At 46.1% G+C, this 25,436-nt stretch overlaps 1 long non-coding RNA gene across 1 annotated transcript in view; it reads right to left on the reverse strand.

Annotated features, from left to right (window-relative positions):
* Window positions 1-18,215: 18,215 nt before the first annotated feature.
* LOC135407381 (uncharacterized) overlaps window positions 18,216-25,436 on the reverse strand; it is a 53,616-nt gene continuing 46,395 nt past the window's right edge. The window contains exon 2 of the long non-coding RNA XR_010426851.1: window positions 18,216-18,484. This is a non-coding gene — a long non-coding RNA (uncharacterized LOC135407381). The remainder of the gene's footprint in view (window positions 18,485-25,436) is intronic.

The following is a 25,436-nucleotide window of genomic DNA, read 5'->3' on the forward strand; positions in this document are numbered from 1 at the left end:
AGAGTGTCATAAACTTTATGCAAACTCACAGGTGATAGCTGCAGAGTGGAGGGACATATTTGCTATATTTTTAATGTCCCCTGTTTAAGGTGGGGTGTAGTTTCCCCTTTAACTGTGATACAAGGGACATCTGTATGGCGGATGGCTCTTTTTTTTTCTTTGCTGCCCTTTGACAGCTTCTATCGCCTTTCTCCACCTGAGCTCCCTGTGCAAGGTGATTTATCACCAGGAAGATAGTTACAGTACCACAGGGAAGAGTGTGATGGAGGACCTGTGTGACTGAAGTGAGCTGGTGTCTGATGCCTGCCAGACATTGTGTCCAGCTCTGCTCCCTTGCAGACATACGGGAGGCTTAGTAAAACACTCGTACTGCAGATTATAAAAGCCTAAGTGTCACATTTGTGTTACAGGACAGAGACAAAGCCCATCTCTTGTCTCCATAGTCACTGGGGAGGACTGGGTTCAGGGCTCTGGTTTGCAGCTTGGCAGTGCCAGCAGCCAGGAGGAGGGAACAGCATGGTGCTGGCCGCAGTAGGATTATCCCTGCAGCTGCTTTTGCTGCCCAAAACTGAGCAGCAACCCGTGCTCCCATTAACTAGAAATGATGGTAATGACTTGGTGCCATTTTCCCCATGCCTCCTCCCCAGCACACCCCCACTGCAGAGGTGTGCCAAGCCTCTGCATCCGTCAGGAGTTGTGCCTCTCTTGTGACTTCCTGACCACATAGAGGGGAAACACTCTTTTGCCTCTGTTCACTTGGTTGTTCAACATGGTGAGGTTTATGGGGAAATCATGATTAATCTTCCTCAACCAGGTGCTTCTCAAGCACCCACAGCTGCTGCAGGGGTGTTAATAGATGCATGCAATGCATGCAATGGACCTGCAAGGGAATTGCCAGCTGAAGTCACTGGTATTTTAAGGCATCACTCCAGTGACCCCCCGGATAGGAGGGCTTGAGTGGCCACAGCCACCAGGACCTTGTAGAATCCTCCAGCATGAAGTTCATGTGCAGTCCAGGAGCTTGTATCTTCATGAAGAGTGACCTCCACAAGCTCTGGGGGAGCAATTGAGAGAAAGGGGCCCCTCTTCACCTCAGGAATGAAGTTTCAGAGCACAACTTGCCCTTCTGCTTCCCCTGCAGGCACCAGGAAATCTCTCAGCCTGAGCCAGGGCACGTGCAAGGAAGCTCTTGTGTGGTTTTCGTGTTGTTTTTGGTGCTTAACTCACAGTAGTCTTTGATGTCTCCTACCTGCTTTTGTTCTCCAGGATCCTCATGCTGTTGGGGCTCCTTTTGTTCACTGAGTCCTTGTTCTCCTCCTCCCTCTCTGGACTTACCATGCCAAATGGATTTTGATTGCCTTTAGCCGGAGATCAAGCGCTGTTCTCTTTCATTAGAAGCAATATTTGTTGTACCAGGACTTGAATGACCCCAGTGCAGAGAACTACAGAACAATTCCTTTAACTGCTATGCAGAAGGCAAATATTTGCTGGTACAAAACACTTTGGATGATATTATAGGAAAGATTTCTGCACACATCAGACATGCAACAAAGGTGACATACCTTTTCACCAAGTCACATGTACCTGACACCTCCTCTATCAGAAAAGTTGGAAGACAACACTTCTATTTTACAGAAAAAATACATTTGTTAAAAGTCTGCCTTCTTTTTTTTTCCCTTTGTTTTTTAGGTTTGGGGGTTTTTTTGTTTGTTTGTTTTGTTGTTGTTTAGTTTTTTTTTTTTACTTCTCTTGAACTGGAATGAAACCAAGTTTCTTAATTTTATTTTAAATGTATTTATAGGTTGTGGGAAAAGAAATTAAAAGAGCAGTGCTCAAAACTGGCCAACAGCCAATGACCACTTCTTTGTGCAGGAGAGCTGAAATGAGTGTCAGCCAGGCTGATTCCCCCTTGCCCATCCTGAGTGCTCTGACCTCCTTTCTGTTGGCTACTTTGCATCACTGATTTTCATTAAAAGCCTAATCAAGGACCTGTTGAATTTTCCCATCACGAATTTAATCAAAATTTGTTCATTATCATTATATATTTTATTTTAAAACTTTTTTCTTTTTTTTTCCACCTGAAGTGAAGGACAACGTCCTTTGCAAGAAAAAGAAAATTAATGACCAGTTCAAGTTGAGAAACTGAAGCGGAAGAGGCATTTTAAGTTTGTTTCCCCTTTTTCTGAATCCTGGTAGGTAATAAGTGGTCAAATCAAGTTAACATTTTTTCCAGCTGTAGAGACTGTTCTGCGCAAGCTGGGCTCTGAGCTTGGAGTGAAGGATCAAGGTCCTTTCCTTAAGTGTCACATCCTGCAAAACAGCATTTCCGTGTGCAACCACACAGAGAGGGAGAATCCAAGCATGGCTACTTTCCAGGCTCCACTTAGTGACCCAACAGGGGACCAGATATGTCAAAGGGATGGCAATAGGTGGTGTGTCTGTCAAGAGATGAGCAGTCTTTTTTCCCCCGAAAACCTTCCCCAGGCTGTGGATGCTGAAGCAGGAAAGTTGGAACTGGGAGAAAGTGGGATGGGGAGGCCCTTCCTTATAGCTGGCTTCTTCCAGGCCTGCTCTCCTTTTTGGGATGCTCTTTTTTAAAGGCTAATGAGACATTGTGATTCCACAGCTGGAAATTTCCTCTGTAATAATAATTATCATCCTTTGCCCTTCCCTAGCTACTTCTAGTCTGAGGCTCCTATTCCTCCACCCAATAACAGATCTTATCTTGCTTTCCCAGGCACACAGGTGATCTCCATCTGACAGAGGGGAAAATAAGCCTGGGTGAAGCAGTGGGTGTTTCTTCCCTTCACTGCTTTCTTCCCTGGATCCTTACCATGAGAGATTGGGGTCCCTTGTGAATAGGTACTGCTCCCTCCCTCTGACTCATGGTGAAGTGAGAGTTACCTGATGCACGCCAGGCTGATTTCCCCCCGCAGTTCTTTCAGGGTTTCATAGAACACTTACAGGCTGAGCCTTCCCACTGGGAAATAAACCCCTTGCCCTTGGGACTGGCTGTGCTGCATGCAAGGACCTGGTGTGCCCTTGCTGCTGCTTGCCAGGGCAGCAGTGTCGTGCTCTGCCCCACAGTCTCATTTGCAGCCAGTACTCATGCTGGGCTGGGTGGCAAAGGCAAGCACAGCCTAGCAAAGGAAAGGGCAGGAATGCTCCACTGCAGTCCCAGAAACCCTGCCAGAGAAGAACGGTAACAAATAAACAGATGTCTGTGTGCATTGGGCACCAAAAGAGGTTTAGGGCAGCATGTTGGGGCACATCACAGGCACAGCAAGTTAGGAACAACTTGGTAGTCATCAGACCTGTGTTTGGAAATGAGTTGTGCCAGGAGAACCAAGCCCTCCTCCTTGCTCAGGACAGGGCAGAATAACTGTCCCTCCGGGCTCCCTGCTCTCCCACCAGCCAGGCAGGAAAGGGAAGGTTTTGTTGTGCTCTTCTCAGCACAATTCGTCACATCCCATGGCTTACACAGATGTGCAGGTGTGAATATCATTCCAGGGATCACAGGGGACCACATTGTGGCACCTGGTCACCCATGCTCTCTCCAGGAAGCACGAGGGATGTGGAGACCAGGCTAATGGGCAGGTGTTTGCCCTTCCAACTACAATCTACTTTGGAAAAGCATTAGTGATCTCATTCCTGGCATCTTCCCATTCCCAGTGCTTGCTGGACAAAGGTTTAAGCAGGGTTCAACGTTTTCTGGTTGGCATTCCTGGTTGCTGAGTTGGCATTTCTAATAATGTGCCTGATCCAAAATAAGAATGTTGTACTACGATAAAGCTCTGAATAACAAATATGCTGACCCTCAAATACAGTTAGATATTCCAGTTTCCATCTAAGGCTGAACTGTGCTTCATTTGCTAAGCAACCAGAGGTTTGGGAAGGTCTTTGCAGGACCCTGCAGTTACCAGCATCACCAGATTAGGTCTCTCAGGGCTCCAAACATTGCTCCATACATCACATGGTGCCTAACCCAAGAGCATGAAGAGCCAGAGAGAAGCCAATGTAGTTTGATTTCCCATCTGTCAGTTCTCTGATGCCTCTCTTAAAGCTACAATCTGCCCTTTCCCACTAAACAGACAAAACTGTGACCATAATGGGTAACTTCTTTCCCCATCCAGCTGCCTGGGAGCTCATAATGACACTGCAAAGTGCCTCTCACTCTGCAAATTCTCCTTTCAAGACACACTAGGGTCATTCTTTTTATGGGAAGGAACAGAGAGTGGAGGAGGGAACGATCCTGAGGGACAGAGATAAATAATCTTCAAAGAGAACAATTAACAATCAATTGCAGCACTGCTGTAGAGCAAAGATAGACACATATTTCTGGCTTTTATTTCTGATTAATGAAAGAAAGGCCTAGCATCCACTTTCTTCATCCTTGAGAAACTGGTCTCCTGATTATGTCACAACTGATCTGCAATTGTTCTCTCTGAAGATTGTTTATCTCTTTTCTTCATGATTGCCTGCTCTGAGACCTTAATAAATTAGATCCAGCCAGCAGCAGTACTTGCTAATTTCCCCCTGAAGAGGATATGAGTTTTTGTTCAACCTCTTAGGGCATCCATTTACTTGGTCTCTGTTACTTCTTAAGGAATTGTGTTTGAAACATCACTTTCCAACATTGTAGCATCAAGGTTGCTGATAGTTCTGTGTTTTCATTGGATGAAATCAGCAGCAGGGCTCAGCTTTGATCTCAGACACTCTATACCAAGTTCTGTACAGAGATGACCTTGGCAAACAGGTTTTTTTAGGATTCCATTATTATAAACTATGGGGAACACCCTGCTCTTCTCCCCAGCTTTCAGCAAGGAGTGAGATGGGAGAGGATTGCCAGGAGCTTGGAAAAGCCCTAGGCTGAGCCAGATAGAGCCCAGATAAGGCTGCAGGATTAGTGTAAATCTGTGGATATTTAGGGGGTAAAGAAGGGAAAGCATCAATGGATGCCAAAAAGATCCTCAGAGTCAAACCCATGGCACAGCTGAATGCTCCTCTCTGAAAGCAGACTGTGGGTCCTGCTTGAGGGATGGCTAAACTTGGGGCAGAATGGCTCTTGTGGTGCCTCTAGCATCCCTGCAGGCTCTTCCAGGACATCAGATAAACTGAGGACTAGTTCTGCATTAGTTTTCTCTTGCCACCATTCTGCATCATACTTTCCCTGCTGAATTCAAGCTGTTGTATGGATATGCAGTGAGGCAGCCCTTCCCTATCAGAGCCATTCCCTTACAGGTGGAGGAACAGGGAAGTGGATAGTGTCTGTTTTTGTGGGCAACCCAGAGGTAATAACGCACTTGTTTAGTGCTCTGAAAGTAAAGATTAAAGATTTCTTGCCTTCTTCTCTTCCCATTCTCAAGCCAGTCCTTTGTGTGTTCCTATGTGTGTCTCTGTTACTGCCTGCACGAACACGAAGGTATATCTTGCATCAAAGCAGTCAGATAAGGGGTCTCCTTGGGGAATCATTCCCCACTGTTTTTGTTTCAATATGACAAACACTGCATGCTTGAGTGGTAAATGAGATGGTGTTATTTCTCCGACTTCCTTTAAGTTCTTGTCCTAATATTCCTTCCTATTTCAAGCTGTTGCTACAAACCCTCTCCCTTTGCTCCATCTTCTCTGTGACTCTCATCCTTCAGATGTTTAGGCTAAGTCTCTCCGTGGGGTCTGATGGGATCAGCTTCATAAACCTTCCTGCTCTTAGGTTTCCTAGGAGAAAGGCCATGGGAAGGAGTGTTACCAAAGGCCTTGCTATCCCCAGGGCCATATACTGTAACCTGCTTTGTGATATGACCATTTCCTCTTGGTTGGAGTGATGAAAGCTTCACCCATAAAAACCTGCATAAATATTTCAGCTGAAAAAGAAAAAAAAGAAGTCATGATGAGAATGAAGAGCCGACTGCAATGCCAGCTCTGCTGGAAACTGTGAACTGGGATGTGAGTTCTCTAAAGGTCACCCTGAGCCAGAGAAAGCCTCAACTGAATTCAAAATACTTCCCCTCCTTATTGGCAACAGAACATGTGTTTGCAGGCAGTCTTTAGGTTTCACTCTTACTAATGTTTCTTCCCTTTTGTGCACTCTGGGGTCAGTCCCCAGCTTGCACATGGATGGGAGCTCTCCCTGGTTTTGGGTTGCCTGAGCCTGGTGCGGCTGGACGGAAACAAAGCTGTGCTTTCCCAAGATCCTAGCTGGCCTCACCCTCTGCAGCACTGACCGCGCCCTCAGTCAGGTGGGGAAGCTGTTGTTGATGCCTCTGGTTGGAAATTCAGCACTCACTATATAAAGTCCACCACTGTCCTGCTCAGGTAAGGAGATGTCCTTCCATCAGCTCACAGAAAAATCCTGTAGAGGTGACAAAGCCGCACAGCTCTTTGGGCACCGTGTGGTCCCAGGTCTGCGAGGAACATATGGCTGTCTCCCACTTGCCAGCATCAGGAGGACAGGTTTGGGCACAGGGCATCCCAATGAAAAGCATCCAGCTCTGCCTTGAAATGTATCAGGGTTATTAGCAAAGCTGCAGCAGCCTGTGAATGACAAACCCCTTGATTTAGAATTAAGTTGACATTTCATTTCAACCTATACCTTATCTTCAAGGAAAAGTGCTGCTCACGCAGCTCTGACCAGTGCCTGGAAAATTGCTGGGGGCAGAAGGCAGTTCTCACCGGCCCGAGCTGCAAAGTGGGTGTGAAATGTCAGACTCTTATCTGCAAGAGCCGAGTGAGCTCCCGAATGCAGGGAGGCAACTGCATGCTGCCTAGAAGCACAGGAGAAGCCAGGCAGTGGTGTCAGCAGTGATAAGCACAGCCGGGAAGCATAGGTCAGGTTTGGACATGGATACTCTCATCCCTTTGCCTCAATGCAACCTTGGTTCTCTCTCACTTTTATCCTGCTCCAGGACCTCTCTGAGAGACCCAGCTGCCTGATGACCACCTCAGGGTAGGAAGCAGTAGATGCTTCACACAGGATTAATGCTAAGGACTTGCCCAGAAACTCATACCAGTCTTGGTGGCAGAGAGAATAAGTCATTGTATTAGGACTGAGTCTAAAACCTTAATCCCTGGGCCTGATGCCAGACCTGTCACTTACAGCTTTTTTCTCCTGGCTGTAAAAGACCTCATGCCAACCTGTTTCAGACATGGGACCACCAGGCTGGAGAGACACCCCGTTTTTGGCAGTGATGTACCCTATTCTAGGCACCAAAATGACAGTGGTAAGCAAGAGAGGATCAGATTTCTGGGTAGAAGAGTTCTCCCAAATCAGCATCTGCCCCAGGATTTCCATGAGCAGCTGATCCAGCCCAATGTGCTTGCCTGGGCAAGGAACTTTGAGAACTGGCCTTGCTGAGGAGGTAGGTGATGTCTTGCACTGACCTCCTCCCACTGCACATCTTCGTTGGACAGCATGATCTGACCATGGAAAGCAGAGGAATGGAGAACGGTTCACTCCTCAGTGGGTGGCACTCACTATACAGAGCAAGTGCCTGGAAACAGCAAGGCTGTGCAACCTTACTCACTAATGGGGAGGTCTAGCCTGAAGACTGCAAAACGTGTTATTTTTGCAACTTCCATCCCTGCAACTGCATGGAGTGTAACAGGAAAGATTATTTTGACATTTCTCTTGCCTTATTCTCTCATTACAGCTCATCCAACAGTGATGGTGGTGGAAGTAGCAAAGCAATTTGAGGAGGCTGTGCATTTTTTATGGTTACGTCTTGTGATGTGTTAATTTGCCAAATCAAATATATGTCTCAGCACTTCCACCTTTACCTCCTGCATGCCTGAAAAATAAATAGTCGTATTAATCATACTTTGCCATTCTCTCCGGGGATTAGAAGGCAATTTGCAAAGATCGGCCCGGCCAGCCTTGCTTGCTTCCTCCAAAGGTGCACTGGGCCGGCTGAGGCTGGGGAAGCTGAGGCACGGGGAAAGCAGAGCAGCTTGCTGAAGTGGATGGTTTGGTTCAATTCCCACAGCTCCCCTATCCCCTATTTGGAGGGGAAGTGGCCAAAGGTGGAGTGGAGACGACCTGCCAAGGTTTTAAAATTGGGTCTTGTGAGCTCTCGCTGGCTGTCAGAGCCCAGCATTGGGTGGTAGAGGGGGGGTGGACAAGGGCACCAGAGAAGCGAGAAGGGAGCAACAAGGGAAAACCACCCCCCTGTAAATCCAAAAGGGAGCAGAATGTGAGGTAATTGTTCAGCTGCGAGCAGCTGAGGCTGAAGCCAAGCAGCAGCTGGGTATTGAATAAAAGAGCTCTAACACTTCAGCGTGGAGTTTTTCCTGCTTCCCTCCCCTCCCACCTGCCTACTATAAAAATTCTCCTTTCCTTGCAGACCTGACTGTTCCTGCTTTTCCTCTTTTTTTTTCTTTTCTTTTTTCCTCTTTGATGACTTCATTTACACTGGTTCCCCATCTGCTGACACCTGCCATCAGCTCCAAGCCTCTCTCTGCTGGAGGAGTCTGTGACCTGTGGGCTCCAGCATGGTAGAATATGCTATTAATCAAAATAATGTCATCCTGCCGCATTGCAAGCCAGGAAAAAAAATAATTTGCTGTAGTAGAGATGTTTCTGGGGATCTGCAATGAGAAGTGTCACCATGTCCATGATGATCTGTGTTCCTGGCCAGACTTTCCAGGAAGAAATCAGCGTGGAACATTGAAGCCCACATTTTTGAGAGCATGTGGGCTGTGGGACTCACTGAGATGTGAGCACTGCAACACTGAAGGCAATCTTCAAGTGTTTAAAACCCAGAAAACATAAGCTGGAAAAAGTAGATCTCTGAGTGGCCTCCTTTACCATTAGGATATTGTGGCTCTCATAAAATGGAGACCATAAAACCTGACCTGCTGCTCTCCTGAGATGATGCTTTATGTTTCCATGATGAAGACAGGTTGATGGAGCAACAGTTACAAAATTTGCCAAAAAACCTTCCCCCGGTTCATACTGCAGAGGAATCCTATCATGGTGAGCATAATGTTCCCTCCTGGATGCTGATGACTGAGCCAAGAACTGGAGCCACATAGCACGGGTTCAATGTGTGCCAGTAGTCATGTGGGGCACAACACCTCCCAGAGATGTCAGCTCCAAGGGAGATAGGTCACATTTGTTCTGGGCTTCCCATCATGTCCTCCATAGGGAATGACACCTCCTCTTGCCCCCTGGCTAGAGTATTGGCAGGCCACCCTGTTCCCAGCACCATTTTGGTGTCCCTCCCATGCACAGGCTGGCAGCCCTGTCTCAGTATAGTAAGGCTGTTCACTGCATAAAGGACAAGATATAACTGCAATAACCTCACAAGTCACTTATCCTTATGGCATGGCACAGTTCCCAGCTTCTTTCCCATTATGTCCTTAGTCTCAGACAATTTGCATTAAGGTCATGGGATAAGACCGCATAGGATGGGAGGCTCCCACGTCTTCCAGAGGTTTGGGGAAACAAAGGTGATAAAGGCAGGCAAGGACTTGGTTGGGTGCTTCACATTCAGGGAAGGGGAGAAACCAGCAGCCCGCATCACGAGGGGTAGGAAATGCTGGAGATGCCTGCTTCCCTGCCTGCACTAGAAATTACAGTCATTTGCCAGCTGTGTGGTGCAGCAGTTTTGGGAAGGAGGGTGGCACCCTGCAGTGCCCTGTCCCCTGAATGCCTGAGGGAGAAAAGCAAGTTCTGTGCAAATGTGCTCCCTTGGAGGCTGCGGTGGGCTGAGACCAGCTAAACGCTGATGTGGCTCATGCAGACTGTCATCCAGATGACTTGTGGGGAGCAGCGTGGCTGAGGATGGAAGGTGTCACAGAAATTAAAATGACTGTCTCCAGATTATTTGTGAGCCAAGGATGGAGGCATTCATCAGCAAGACTCTCTGTAGACTACAGCTCCCCAACTGCTCTGCATTTTCTGCTGTAATGTGTATAAATGTCTTATTGCAACATAAGGCATAGCCTCTGGTGCCCTTGGGGGCACCCCTAAGGACTCAAAACATCTGCACAGGTCTGTTGGATACAATAGAGGACAGCTTCTTGCATCCTTGAATGGCCAGTGGGATCTCCTGGACATACCCTCCGGGACTGGAAGCCTCCACCAGATATGTGAACTGCTCCCTCAAGGTCACAGAGTAGAAAAGCAGCTGGAGCTGGTTCACATTTTCTTTTTTTAAACAAAACGAGCCTTTTCTTAGATACTGTTTTCAGGAATTTCACCAGGAAGGAAAAGATGTCTTTTATTTCAGGAACATTTTCTTAATGCTCCAAACTGACATGTACACTGACAGCAAAAACATCCTGAACCCCCCTAGACTTTTATTTTTTGCACACAAGAAAATTTGCATATGTTAGCATATATATTTGATATATAATGTGTATATCCTCTGAAAAGTAATTAGTATTTTTTCAACCAGCTGCAATGATCACATGTTCCTAGGCTCCGTGCTGGCATAATTGGATGAAACTCTGTTGTACGTGTTATACTACCGGTTTGAAGAACTGATCCAAAGTTCCCATCTGGCCTCAAGGTTTCAGAATTTCTGTCAGTGCTCTAAAGCAGCTCTACCATGGCCAAAAGGTCAGTATAATGTGGGAGGCTGTGAGGACTGAGCCTGGGTGTTAAAGGTCATGTTCGAAAAACCATCAGAATTTCTGCTCCCTCCTGAAATCAGGAGGCTGAGGAGAGAAATGGGTTTTGAAAGCCACAGTCCCTGACAGCACACCTTAAGAGTGGGGGCGGTGGCTTAAAAAAAATCTTGTTTCTGCTTGTTTTCAGTTATCACATCAGGCAGCTAAACCTGGAAAGCCACTCCTGGCAGCAGTGTATCATGGAAGAAACAGTTTCTTTTGAGGACTCTGTGAAGCCTTTCTGAGGATAAAGAACAAAACTCATGCAACTTGTTAAAGAAGCTGCAATACAGCAGGAAAACTGTTGAAAGGAGAACTCTGTGTATCACTGGAGATACAAACTCCCTGCCTAAAATTGACTGCTGATATGCTCCTGCTGTGGTTGGGTGAAAGTGCTCCTCATCCCCCACAATGGCTGGATTTTGTCATGGGGAAAGTAGGCAAGAGTTTGCAAGGGGCAAAATGCAAGAGTCACTTAGATATTTTCCAGTGCAGCAGCTGGAATATTTTTTTTTTATCAGCGGAGTCTTTAAACCTTGTGAAGAGCTTGAGTGGAGAAGAGTTTAAGAAGTAAGAAGGGATAAGGCTTGCTTTCAAGTCTCCTCCACCAGGAATTTTGTTGATGCCTGTGAGCAAAGCACTTTTGGTTTGAGGGGGGTTAAGTTCCACATCCTTAAAAGGAGGTCAGCTACACTTGTCCACCTTGCAAGGGCATTGTGGGGATAAGTACTGACAAATGCTGAGATGCTACAGCAATCACACATACACTTGAATTAGGTGGTTTCCATGTTGCTCAAAGCAGCCATTTGCCAGTTGTATATTCACTGCACTGAGAGGTTTCATTTCAAAGTAAAATCAGCAACAATGGCAAATGATATCCCGGAGGGTCAGGAGGTGAAGGATGGCGTGCTGTGAGAAGCTCTAACAGCATGCTTTGAAGCACTTTTAAGGAGAAAGTCTTGATAGACTTCTGGTGGATGGAGAGCAGCACAGAAGGCCAAGGTGAGGTTGTTGTTTGCTGTGTGTGATGTGCTTGCTGGAAATCAGGCTCCAGCCTTGAGACAGCACAGACACCTCAGATCGTCAGCCTAACTTGAAACGAGGAACATGTTTGCTGGTTTCTCTCAACACATACTTGAGCTAATTGTAAAATATGAAGGATGATGAATGGCAGCAGAAAACATGTCCAACAGGAGACCCGGGAAAAGGCACTGCGTGCTCAAGAGAGCTTGAACACTCTGGATCAAATGCTGGTTCTCTTCCAGTCAGGTGTCATCAACAAAATGCAGCTACTGTCATAGGCAGTGCAGAGCCCAAAATGTGAAACACTTGGAAATTTAATTTAGGAAAGCTGAATGGGAGAAAGAAGTGCAGGAAAATTTCATTTTGTTGGCCTTACTTGTGGATAAAATACCAGAGTAGCTCTGGATTACATACTGTGGCAAGCTGGAAAGCTATCGCTCTGTGCATCCCCACTCAGAGGGATGGGCTTCATGGATATCCTCTGATCAGCACAGAAACAATTCATCTTAACAGAAGGGTTACCAGTTTGCTGACAGGGCAGGCTGGCCCCTGGTGTGAGGACAAAACACACAGCAGCATGGCATGCAAAATGCCAGCCCAGCAATGCCAGTGCTTGGTCCTGGCTGTAGCCTGGCAACGAGCTGTGGCCAGTAGGCAAACCATAGCCAGGAACCACTGGAGAACCACATGGTCAGAAGTACCAGGGCCAGGAGACAGCACCATGCACACCATATAACACCTGATGATAAATCTTCTAGGCTTTCTAATTATTTTCTCAGTCTTCAACCTTCTTCGTCACTAGCCAAAGGATTCCTGTTTCAGGCTCTGAGCGTTACCATGGTGTTCAGGGCACCAGGATCACCTTACCAGCTCTATCAAAGCCCCTTGTACAATAAACTGCTAAAATCACTCGATATCTCTGTGAATCCAGCAAAAGGAGTGTTACAGCACTCCTTGGTCCCCAGAGCAGATGCTCTGAGGTCTCTAAGGGTTTCATGAGCCCAGTCTCAGACCACTTTCCCAATGACTTGTGCAAGCTGGAGGCAGAACTGTCCTCACCCTGACAACCCTTGACACCACAACTCTTATGCCTGTGGTGACACAAGGGACACAACACTCCTGTGTTTCTCACACTTGCACATCTCACAACCTGAGTGGTGCATAATGGCAGCAGTATTTTTTTACAACTGGATTTTTTTTTTACACCTTCAGATGTTTCACTCCCTCTTTTCCTTCCCACCTCTGATGACATTACGAGGAGAGACTTGTTCCTGGAATTGGTCACCTCCCAACTTAGGAATTACACTGTGGAGGATTACTTTTAATTTATCTTTTCTCAACTCTACCAGCTGCTGGTTGTTTCCTTCTGCCTGATGCCATGGCAGTAGGCTTGGTCTCCTCTAAGAGGACTCTGCTAAGCTCCAGCCCATCCCTGCAGAGCCCTTGTGAAGCACAGGCAGGCTTCCATGGCTGCTCGGTTTTGCATTTATCTCACTTACAGTTCTCCAGCTGTTCTATCTTCCAGTTTGAACAAATCTCTTTAGGTCTTCTCACAATCCTTCATAGTTCTGTCTTTCTGTCAGTTTCTTTCCTTCTTCCATTAACAAATAAAACCCGTAACAGTATGATGCTACCTGGACAGAACTCACCTCCTTCTCTGCCTTGTTGCTTCTCCAAACCATTAAAAAATATTTTCAGTCATGTCCCTCCCAAAGCTAGTCCCTTGAGTCTCTCCCATTTAACCTCTCACTGCTCCAAGTGTCATTTATTCACTCCAACCCTTTGTATCCCGTAGCAGTTTTTGACCCACAACAGGATGCTGCCCCTTACTCCACAGATATTTATTTTCCTTAAGAGTCTCCTGTGAGGAACTCCACCAAAAAGCCTTTTAAAAAATCCAAGTAAATTATGTCCAGAAGTGCCCTTTATCCCATTTGCTGTATTAACTCTTTCTCAGGTTTTGGCAGGCTCAGAAATCACAGATTTCTGGGTCTGCTGCTTTCATGCTCCTCCCCATGAGCTGTCTGTTCAAAAATCTGACCAGATATTTGCAGGGCTGGGATGCTCTGAAGGACTCATCCAGAACTGAATTCCTGAGGATTCTACCAAACTAAAGATCCACAGAACCCCAGAATATGGTGCCATCTTAACACAGGGAGGGATATTATAATAAGGGGGAAACTGTGGAGTCCATATGAATGTTCCCATTTTAATTAGCCTGATCTCCCTTATGGAAAGTGTAGAAAAATTACTTTCTTGCCTATTTTCAGATTTTGGTCAATTTTCTGTATCTTTCATTTGCTGGTTGGGTGTTTTTTTTTTTCTTTTTAAGTTTCTGCTTATTTAAGACCATGTTTGTTATTTTCATGCTTTCATTATGGGATATTTTAGGCAACCATAATTTAAGAAAAAATCTTTATTTTTTTCAAATAGAAAAAAATCGTTTTTCAACATGAGATCCTTGGTTCATTCCCTGGCATCTCCACAGGGCCACTGCTGTGTAGCCTTTCAGAAGGACCTTGACAAGTTGGAGGGATGGGCAGAGAACTGTCTGAAGTTCAACAAAGGCAAGTGCAGGGTCCCATACATGGGAAAAAATAATCCCATGCCCCAGCACAGGCTGGGGCCAACCTCCAGGAAAGCAGCTCTGTGGAGGAGGAGCTGGGGGTCCTAGGGGACAAGAAACTGTCCCTGAGCCAGTGGTGTGTCCTTGGGGCCAAGAAGGGCAATGGTATCCAGGGGGGCATTAGGAAGAGCACTGCCAGCAGGTTGAGGGAAGTGGTTCTGCCACTCTGCTCAGCCCTAGTGAGGCCACATCTGGAGTGCTATGTCCAGCTCTGGGCTCCTCAGTGCAAGAGACAAAAGCAGCTACTGGAGTGGGTTCAGTAGCGGGCTACGAACATGATTAAGGGACTGGAACATCTCTGTTACTGGGAAAGGTTGAGGGAGCTGGGCTTGTTGAGCCTCAGGAAGAGAAAGCTGAGAGGGGGTCTTATCAATGTCTGTAAGTATCTTAAAGGGGGGGCTGTCAGAGGACAGAGCCAGGCTTTGCTTGGTGGTGCCAAGCAATAGGATGAGAGGTAACACGCAGAAATTGATGTACGGGAAGTTCCACCTGAATACAAGGCAGAGCTTCTTTACTGTGCAGGTGATCACACACTAGATTGCCAAGAGGGGTTGTGGAGTCTCCCTCACTGGAGATGTTCAACAACAGTCTGGATGGAATTCTGTGCAATGTGCTCTGGGATGACCCTGCTTGGGAAGGGAGGTTGGACCAGATGACCCACCACAGTCCCTTCCAACTTTATCCATTCTGTGATTCTGTGATCACAGTTTTGAGAACAAGTATAAATTAACTTCAAGAAAAAGGGAAAAGTATTATCATTTTGCCAACCAGCTGTTCTTTAAATTTACCTGCATGGGATTGAAACAAAACACGATTTCCTAGTATGTAAGACATTGCCAAGATCTTTGTTTGAATATCGTCTGTAAGTTTGCTATTCAGCTTTTGGAAAGGTTTAAAAACTGAATGGCTGAAAGAAAGAGCTGTGAAAATGATGGAAAGCCTAGGAAAAAACTTGGAAATGAGAGTGAAGAAAGTTATTCTACTTAGCCTACCAGAGTGCAGGATAAGAAGTAATTTGACCTGTAGGAATCTACACAGGAAGATGGTATTTGATATTTCAGTCCTCTTTAATCGAGCAGACAAAGGAAAATGAAGTCCAATGGCCAGAAGCTGAAGATGGAAAAATTAAAGGGGGAAATAAGGTGCAGCTTTTTGCCTTTTTTTTTTTTTTCTTAAATAGACTGAGCAATTAACCACTGGAGCAATTTCCAAGAATGGAAAAATCATCCATCACTCGAGGTTCTGAAGTCAAGACTGGATGGCTTTCTGAAGTGCATATCCCATGTCAGTGCCCAGTCGAGAGTGTCATGCAGGACCATTGTAATTCTATGGGTCAGGTCCTGTAGGAGGTCAAAACCAATTACCATAATTGCAGTGTCTGTCTTAAATTCCCTGGACATCCATAGCCCTTTCTCCACCACACTCCTGAGACATGACTACTAAAAGCTGCACGTCAGAAACCTCTGTTTAGGCTGAAAACATATCTAAAGGAAAAACTGCCATGATGTCCTTTCTTTTGCTCTCTGCCCATGGCCTCTGGGAATGCAGAGGCAGCACTGAACCCACGGCACCTTTCCCCAACACTTGTCTTGATGGTGCACATATGGAAAGACTTCCTGAGTCCAATCCCTTCCTGCCAATCCCCTCCCAAAGCTGGGCAGTGGATCCCTTCCTGTCATTGTCTCTCAATCCTGGCAGCCCCCCAACCAAGCTATTTCCAAATCCATCACCCTGTGTCTTTCCCTGCTGGGGCTTGTCTTTGTGAATTCCCTTCATCATATTTGATTTTGCTGGGATGTTTGCCCCAGTATTGGCAAACCACATCTGCCTGTGCCCTAAGACCTCTGCCTGAAACTGGTCTCATTGTTTTCATGCATTTACCCTAAATTTCTGCCGCTTCCTGGTGTTTCACGCCTTGCATTAGCAAAGCGAGGTTACCATGTGAACCCAAAATGGGGCAGCCCAAAGGTCCTCTTACTCCTGCTGCCTGTCTCTGGCAGCACAAAGCGCTGATGCAAAGGGTGAGAACAGGAACTGTGCATGCTTTTGTACTCCCATTTTCAGGAAACTCTTGTTGTGTGTTTATAGAGCACCTCGCAGAGCTGGCCCGTGATGTAGGTTCCCCAGGGGCATGCTAAGAGGAACCGTTACTATCAATTACTGCAATTATTGCAATTATAATAATTATTATTCTGTCACTTAAATTTCAGCAATTAATTTTTCCAGAGTCTAGTTTAAGCCATTTTCTCTCTGCCAGATGCTGATCACAGCAAGAGCGAGGTGCAGCATCTGCTGTTGATCAGAATCTGGTTTAACTCATGAAACACTGCAGAGGCAGGTGCTTGGTAAAGTGCAGACATGGGTCTCTTTAATGGGTCAGAAAGAGCCCATCAAAGCAGCTGAGTGTGCAGTGTGATCTTCACGCTGCAGACCAGGCACATTGCAGGCTGGAATAAGACTATAGTAATCTGGGCTATAAGGGTTCAGAGCCAGGATGTTATCAGACTAAGGGAAGGGTGGGATATGCATTATTCCACTTAAGGCAGCTGAAGGCTGTGTCTCTGAGCTATGGTAGCTATCTAGCAACCCACCAAGAGAACCTGGCCATGCTAAGGAGCAGTTCATCCCATCCTCATAGGAGCATCTCCAACCATTGTATCACCTCACCCTCTGGAGACACCTTTGTTTCTCCACTGGTATTACTGAAGCCCAAAGGGTTTGTTTAGACCAGACACCTACCTAAAGTGGGAGGAGAATCCTACCCTTCATGTTCTTAATTGCAGGTTTGATAAGAAAGCTTGACATGTAGAGTCATCCATCTGGGGGGTTGGGAATCGTCAGTTCAAGACAAACATAGAAAGGACAAAGCCAGTGATATTTTCCTTTCATCTCACAGTATCAAGTGACATTAATAACACACTGTTTTGGTAAAAATTAGTGCACAGTATACAGGTCATCTTCCCGTGTGACAGCTCTGAGACCTAAACTGAGCATCAGTTGGACAGGTCCATTGAGAAGCATTTAGGCATTTCCATTTGCATCAGCTCAGAGCTGTCTTACACTATATTCAGGGTGTAACATTAACCTCACACAACAAGATGCTCTTTCCTTGGGTATCACTGCTGCTCTTCTTAATAAGCTCTCTTCTACTGCAAACTCTGAGGAATTCTGCATCCAGGCCAGCAAATTTAAAATGAAGTCAGAGAACTGTCTCTCATTCTTGAAATGACTGAAGGTTTATAATAGATATTCAGTACACTGTTGTATGGAAGGGACTGAATGATATCTTTGAGTCTTTCAGTAACAAGACGGTAGGCAGGAACCAGGAGATTACTGCTATCTTATTACTTGATATTGTGTCCAATTCTGAGTTTCTGCTTTCCAAAAGACCTCTAGTTAATTAGAAGAGGATAAAAAAAAAATTGCTGCTATAATGACTTGATTTTGGGGAAGGTTGTCTTCTACTGAGGAATTCACTTATGTTATTTATCCAAGGGAAAACTAAGAGGCAATTTGATCATGGCCTATGGGTCTGGCCATCGAAAAAAGGTCTAGGGAAATAAATGGGACTTTGATTTACTGGGAAAATACAGCTAAAAATCCAGTGACTGCAGCAGAAATGCAGTCATGCTGGGAAAAAAGTGCAAAAACTGAGGGCATAACGAGGCAGGGCTTTACAGGGTTTCCCTTACTTATCTTAAAGTCAAGATTAGGGCTGTGCTTTGGTGCACACAAATATTATGTGCCTGATGCAGAAATTGGTGAGGTGGATCTTTGGTCTCCTTTACTGCTCTTTGTTATGTTGGATTCTCTAATTCTCAGGGCTACAAACTATTGCATTACTTGCATGAGAATAGATAAAAAGCCTTTCTCACATACAGCAGTATGAGTTAACAGTGTAGCAAATAATCTGCCATTTTAGGTGTCAGGGACAATATTTGTTCTTTAAAAGACACTATTTAATTTCACTTATGTGTTTTCTTGAATGTTTATTGGTGATCCATGGGAAGACCTCTGGAGAAAAAAATAAAATAAATGGACAAGAAATCAGGCATGAAACATCTTCCTTTCCATTTTCCTTCTTCAAATTAAGAAAAAGAAAAAATAAAGGGCCAGATTCTTCAGGATCCATCAACAAAGGCCATGTTTAATGCTGCGTAAACTGTGGGAAGTTTTCTATTATTTCAGTAGTCTTTTTAGTGAGCTCTTCTTTTCATAGTTCTTCAGCTGAAAAATAGAATAGAAAATAAGGATAATTTTTCTCTTGGTTGATAGCAGCAGACTGCAAGCTGAAACCCAGGGCTGTGAGTGGGGTTCCTGGGGTGGTCCCAAGGTGAGGCTGGACCCTGGCTCTGCTCTCACATTTTTAAAGGGCTTTGGATCAGCAGCACTGGAGGTTTGTTACACAAAGGCAATTCACTCAAGGTAACTGATCAAAAACAAGATGGAGAGGTGGGACAAATAAACTGTGTAAACACCTTAATAGGTGTGCTGGGTTTGCTTGGGATAGAGTTAATATTTTCAGTAGTGACTACTATGGGGCTGTGATTTGGACTTGTGCTTGAAACACTGTTAATCACAGGGATGTTTTAGGTATTGCTGAGCAGTGCTCACACAGAGTCAAGGCCTTCTCTGCTTCCTACCCCACCTGGAAGGAGGCTGTGGAGGGTTTGGAGGGGACACAAATGGGACAGCTGACCCCAACTGACCACAGGGATATTCCATATCTTATGGTGTCATGCTCAGCATATCAAGTTGGGGGAAGAAGAAGTAGAGGGGGCATGTTTGGAGAGATGTGTTCGTCTTCCCAAGTAACTGCTAGGTGTGAGGGAGCCCATCTTTCCTGGGGATTGCTGAACACCTGCTTGCCCATGGAAGTGGTGGTTGAATTCCTTGTTTTGCCTTACCTATTAAACTGTTTTTATCTCAATCCATGAGTTTTCTCGCTTCTACTCTTCTGAATCCCTATCCCATCCCTACATCGGGAGAGTGAGCGAGTGCCCGTGTGGGGCCTAGTTGCTGCCTGGGGTTGACCCACGACACTGAGGAATAAGTACCATTTCTTTAATCTAGCAAAGGATGATACCAGTCAGAACAAGCAGCTAGAATTCAATTCAGGCAGGCAAAATTCGGTTCAGGAGGGAAGCACAGGTTTTTCACCGTGAGAGTGATTAACCACTGAAACAAACAACGAAGGAGGCAGTGGGTTCCAGCCCTGTTCATATATGGATGGGGCTAACATACCATAAGGAGCCACAGGTGGATCCTAAATGGGGGGAAATTGGGCTGCATGGGGTGACGGAACATGTACTGGCAGTTGTAACCTGGAGAAGCTCTGCCCTCCAAGTTTCCACTGGCCAGGGGGGCTGACCATGTGGTCCATTTGCTGTTCCAAACACAGACAGGACTTCTAAACTAGGAACATGCAGAGGCATTTCAGCAGGTTCTGCTTAGCTACAATTGCATAATGAAGTCCTTTAAGGAGTAAATGTTTCTGTTTAGTTCACTAATAGGGCTTCATTAAGAGCCTTTATAGACCAAAAGACAAAGAGTAACCCAATCAAAGGTTCCTGATGAAAACAGCAAAATAGGAAAACCAGAATTTACTACATACCAAGAATGTGTGAGCCCATTCCCTGCAATGAACTGAGACGTAGTTTCTTCCTTTACTTACAAGGACATTTAGAGCTAGTTTGCATAGTAAAAACATGCGCACAAAGAAATGTAAGCCCAGCGAGGTGTCAGTGTTCCCAAGGATCAGTCCTGGCTCGGATGGAGTACATCCAGCTTGTTTTGTAGAGTACAGGAAGGTAGGTGTAGGCATCTGGGTTGATGATGGATGCACCTGGAGCATGGGGTCTGAGAGGGCAAAAGGAATTTCAGTGTGTTGCTGCGGCAGGACAAGATTCAGCCCTGGCCATGCTGAGGACCCAACTGTTTTTATTTTGCACTCTCTGCAGGACCAGCTACATAGCTACATGCTGGGTTTCCCCCAGTGCCCAGCCTGAGGTGGATGGCTCCCCAGATGCAGGTGCTCCAGGAGGAAATGCACACCCAGCTACTGAGCCACCTTACCCTCTACGGGCCTAATCCAAGGGGCAGAGGAACCATGTGAATGATCCCAAATCCCTCAGTACTTCTCTTTCTGAAAGGTAAAGGATCATGGACAGAGTCAGGGACAAATACAACCATACAAATTCAATCTCCTCCATCCCAGGAGAAGACCCCCTCCACTGTGCTTGATCTTGACCCTGTTTCTTTACTGGCTGCATCTGCTGGTGGAGAAGGGTGGCTGGCAAAGCCTGCAAAGGGATCCTAGCAGACACAGTGGTCTCTGACCTTATCTTCTCCTGACCATCAGAGATGTGTAGTCCCAGCTCTCTCCAAAATACACCATGATCCCTATGTCATGCCAGCCAACACCAGGATTTGGCAGTCCTGGGAAAACAGACCTTTCTCTCACAGACAAAAACAAAGTAAAAATAAAATATTCCCAATGTGACATGTTTCCCTCACAGCGAGTTGTGGGACAAAATTTGCCATTGGAAAGGACCTCCTAGGCTGCTGCAGTCACTCATCCACAAGAACCAAAGCCTCTAATCCCATTAAGAAACTTATCTTTCTTGATGGACAAAAAAGCTTTCTCTCATCAAACATCTATTCTGATGGAAATCTTTATACCAGAACTCTTTCTGTCTCACAAAGGGCCAGGGTGCAATCTAAGCCTTTGATGTTGTGTTTGGAGTATAATGAAAGGCATTAATTTGAATAGAATTATTGAAATGGCATGTCTGTTTCTGCTATTAATAGAAAAGTCTTAAAACAATGAGTAGCAGAGATGGGGTCTACTGCAGTGAGCAGGAACAAAGGCAGAGCATTTTGCTCTGGTTGTTGTATTACGGGAATGGCCTGAGGTCTCTAATGCTCTGTTCTGAGCAGAAACAACAAACCTTGCAGGAAGCTGTAAGTGAAAAATCTTCGGACCTGGGCTCTGTCTGGAGATCAAGAGCTGCAGTGCGTCAAAGGAAGCTGCACAGAACAGATTCAAACCAAATCAGGGATGACAGGTCTCCATTTAGCTGGGGAACTCCTTGCCAGAGGGTGCTGTCACTGCTAAAAGTTTACCTGGGTCCAAGGTGAGACTGAATGACTTCACAAAAGAGAGATCCAATAAGGATCAAGATACAATTCTCTAATATTTGTAGCATGGGGAGAATGCAGGAGAGGAGGATCATACCTGCTTGTCATGATATTATGCCTTCCTTACACATGCACTTTTATGAGGATGCTCAGATATCTGGGCTTTGATCTGACTTAATAAAGTTGTTCTGATAGGCTTCAGTTCTTCTGATCCCTGTATGTAAAGAAGTATTCTTATTTTTATATCTGTGCAGCATTGCATAATAAGCTGAAAATCATAGAACTGGGTGGATTCTGTGATAAGAAAATAAAAACCCCAAACAACCCTTCCCTGGGGCTTGAGTTTCTAATGAATTATCTCTTTGCCTTTTGTGTTTGCTTCCCAGGAACAGGCTTGCAAAGCGATCCGGGGTTTGCTGCTCATGTGCTGGTGTATTCTGGGAGCAGAGCTGGTGAAGTGGGATGAGGCAGCACAGGCTTACCTATGCTGGTTCCCCAATGGGGAGCTCAAAATGGGAGGCATCTTGAAGGTGAAGCTGTCTGCATGGGGTGAAATAAGATAGTTCTTCCGTGGTCCAGGAGGCCAAGGACCTCTCGGGAGGGATGGCAGAAACATGTTCTTGATGCAGAGTGTGATACTGCACCCAGTGGAAGAGGACGAGAAGTACCCTCAAGAAGAAACTACCTAGTGGTAGATATTACAAATCCCACTGGCATTCTCAGTAGCTGTTTCCATGAGGGAAGGGCCACAGGGAGGGATGTGAGCCTATTCCCTGCCTTGCCAGGGGCTTTCTGTGGCTCCCTGGCTCAGGTAACCTCTTCACCTCTATCCACTAACTTTGCCCATGGAGCTGGTTTGAAAGGCACAGAATGATGCAAGTCCCAGACACAGCTTTGGAAGAGGCTAACAGCACACAAGGCAGCATGGAGGTTGAGGATCAGCTGCAGGAGGACTCTGGAGAAAACTCATGCATTCTGGGATATCATTCCCAGCATATCCTTCTGCCCTCCACCATATATGGAGCACGGAGACCAGCCTCACACAGCTGCTATAAAGCCGTGGCACAGCTTTGCTCTCTCCCCAAGACAGCAACATCCAGTCTAGCAGTGTTCTCCTTCCTTCAGGTCCTCTGTGGTCCTGGCTTGCACTGTTGGAGTTTGAAAACATGTACACACTGAGGTCCTTGCAGGGCTTTGGCTGAAAATGGTCAAGGCTGGAAATGATCCAGGGTACAAACAGAAAGGAGAGAAACCAGCACTGAGTTTTCAGAGCAGAGGAGCTAAGGACAGGAATGGGAGGCTAGTTAGAATTAAAGCTGTGAGATGGGGGAGACCAGAAGCAGCTGAGAACAGGAGACAGCATCACCGTTTCTGATCTTGGCTGTTCTGGTTTTAATTATATGGCAAGGCATCCCATCCCTTTCATTCACCACACTGGGGTTTCTTTCTGGTTAGTGACTGCAGACAAGGTCAGTGCAACGTATTACCTTCCTCAGCTTGGGAGAACAAGGCTGAAGACTTGCAACTTCCAGTGGGAATGGGCAGCTTGGCAGACAGTGACGTTGTGTGTTGCTCCCATTATGTGTGTGTACCACAAATAGGAGTCTGCTCTCTGTCAGTGCCACTGAGCTTTCTGCAGGAGTCGGCCACACTGGGCAGCCATCTCGCTGGCCGTGCTCCGTGAGCCAACACCACCATCCCTGTGGGAGGATGCTGGATCCATCTGTGGGCCAGAAATCAGCAAACTGGTGGCCGCCATACAACATTTATGGCTTGGGGAGATACTGCAGTAGCAAAACATATTTTCTTCTCCTCTCTGCAGCAGTAACAGAGCCCAGACCCCCTGCCTTGAAAATCCTGAGCTACTATGACTGCTTCATCACTATTACTTTGGCATGCTACTGCAGAGTGATACGAGATAGATTACCCTGCAATGTGAGCAATTTAGGGCATGTCTGTGTGTATTGAAGAGCACAAAACAAATTCCAGCACATTGTGCAGGAGGGTCTGCTGGGAAGCTGGAAGCAGTACACCCATGTTGCATCTCCTTCAAGGATGCAGCCTCAAGCTCCAGAATGAGCCCTTCTACATGATCCCTAGGACCTGCTGTGTGCAAGGCATGCTCCATCCCCAAGGCACCTTGCAACAGAACTTCTCAGGAATGCATTTTCTTTAGTGTTGTATTTAATTCATCCCACAGCTGCTGCACTATCCCCTCTGTCTCACAAGGCTACCTCTGAAGCAGGGCTTTGCAACACCTTTTTTGGAGGATGTGTGGGCTGACATAAAACAGATACAGGAACTTACTGTACCTGAAGAACTCGCAAGCTGTAAACTTTTCCCTGCTTACTAACTGGGCTGATTGGCTGCTGTTTTTTCACAGACATTTTCAGAAGCCTGGTCTCCAGGAATACCAGCAGAGAGGACTGAAAACCAATGTAAAGTGGTAAAGCTGATGAAGATTTTAATGGTGTCTAAATGAGCATCTACAGCTAAAGTAGACACAAATATGATACCAAAGATTTATCATTTAAAGGGTAACCTCTCATGATCAAAGGGAGTTACAATAAGGAGAGATTTCCCCAGCCTTACTTCTTTCCTCTTCTTACTCTTCCCTGAAACTTGATTTTGTTGGCGAAATGGCAAGACCTTTGGGAGGAACAGCACACACCACACAAAGCCTGGGACAGGACCAGCAGCAGGCAAAGGTCCATACTGTAACCCAGGCACAGGTTCACCAAAATCTAGCAACTCTACTGGGTGCTAATTGCTGCTGCACCAGTCTGGGTGCAGCAGTGCTGGCACCTCTGGGTTAGCACCAGTGCAGCCCCAGAGCTGTCCCCACTCCACCTCCCTTTGGCACTGCTCACCACCCCACTCCTCTCTGCCCTTTGGTAAGTCTGCCCTGTGCAATTGGAAACAATGAGATGAAGCTTCCCAAAGGAAGAGGCTTTGAGTAGGTGTTGGATCTATTGATTTGTCTGCTGGCCTTTCAATTGCTGGGGTTCGCATCCGCAAGTTCAGCCATGAAATCACAAGGACTATAAATAAAACAAACAGGCTGAGATTTTTCTCAATGTTCCAGTCTCTAGCAGCTTCAAGAAAACAAAATACCAAGTAGTACAGAAGTCCCCAGGATGCTCACCAAGTGTAACATCCATGAATGCGTCAGCCATATGGGTGAACACATCTCTCACCACCTTCTCTGCCTCCATCAGCTCTTTCCCCCCTCTCTGCACCACTTCCATACACATTGGCTGTGAGGACAGAAAATGAACTGGAGCTGATATGGCTTAAATATAGGTGTGTGTGCATATTTCCACATTTCAATACATATATTTATACAGGCAGCTTACTTTCTGTCAGTTCGCTGATTAGGGTTGTAGTGTGGCTTCAGAAAAAGGGGATTCTTTTCCGTAATTTCCATCATTTGCCATGAACAACCACTGTGAGCTGTCAAGCCTGCCCTTAAATCACTTCAGCAGCCAGTCCTCTGACACTTTCCTATGGAGAGAGTTTGATAGCCAAAATCAGCTCTTTCTGAGAACACTCCTCTCTAATCTTCAGCAAAAATTTCCTTTTCCTTCTGCTTTGTGCAAGACAGCTGTGGTAAAATGAGTGCTTTAGATTTTTCAGGATCATCAACTTGTAGAACTATTTAGGTTGGAAAAGACTTTTAAGATCAAATCCAACCCAGCACTGCTGGTTCACCACTAAACCATATCTGTAAGTGCAGCAGATCTTGAAGACAAACCCTCCTGGAGTTACATGCAGCAGTTGCTGTGCAAAATCTGCTCACTGCAGGGGTGGAGGTTGAGGAGGGGGAACCCAGGCTGGGCGTCCCACGGCAGTGAGGGGCTACTGAGCTGAGGGAGATGGCGGTGCGTGGTGTGGGGGAGAACTGGCACCCCAAGGACTCATGTGAACAGAGTCAAGACAAATGGATGCATGGAGACAAAGCTATGGTGGGGCTGGAAAGCGATACTAATGGCGAGGAACCTCTGTTTCATGCCAGGAGATGGAGGACCATCAAGAGGTG

This window comes from Pseudopipra pipra, chromosome Z, assembly GCF_036250125.1.
Source record: "Pseudopipra pipra isolate bDixPip1 chromosome Z, bDixPip1.hap1, whole genome shotgun sequence".
NCBI classification, from domain to species: Eukaryota; Metazoa; Chordata; class Aves; order Passeriformes; family Pipridae; genus Pseudopipra; species Pseudopipra pipra.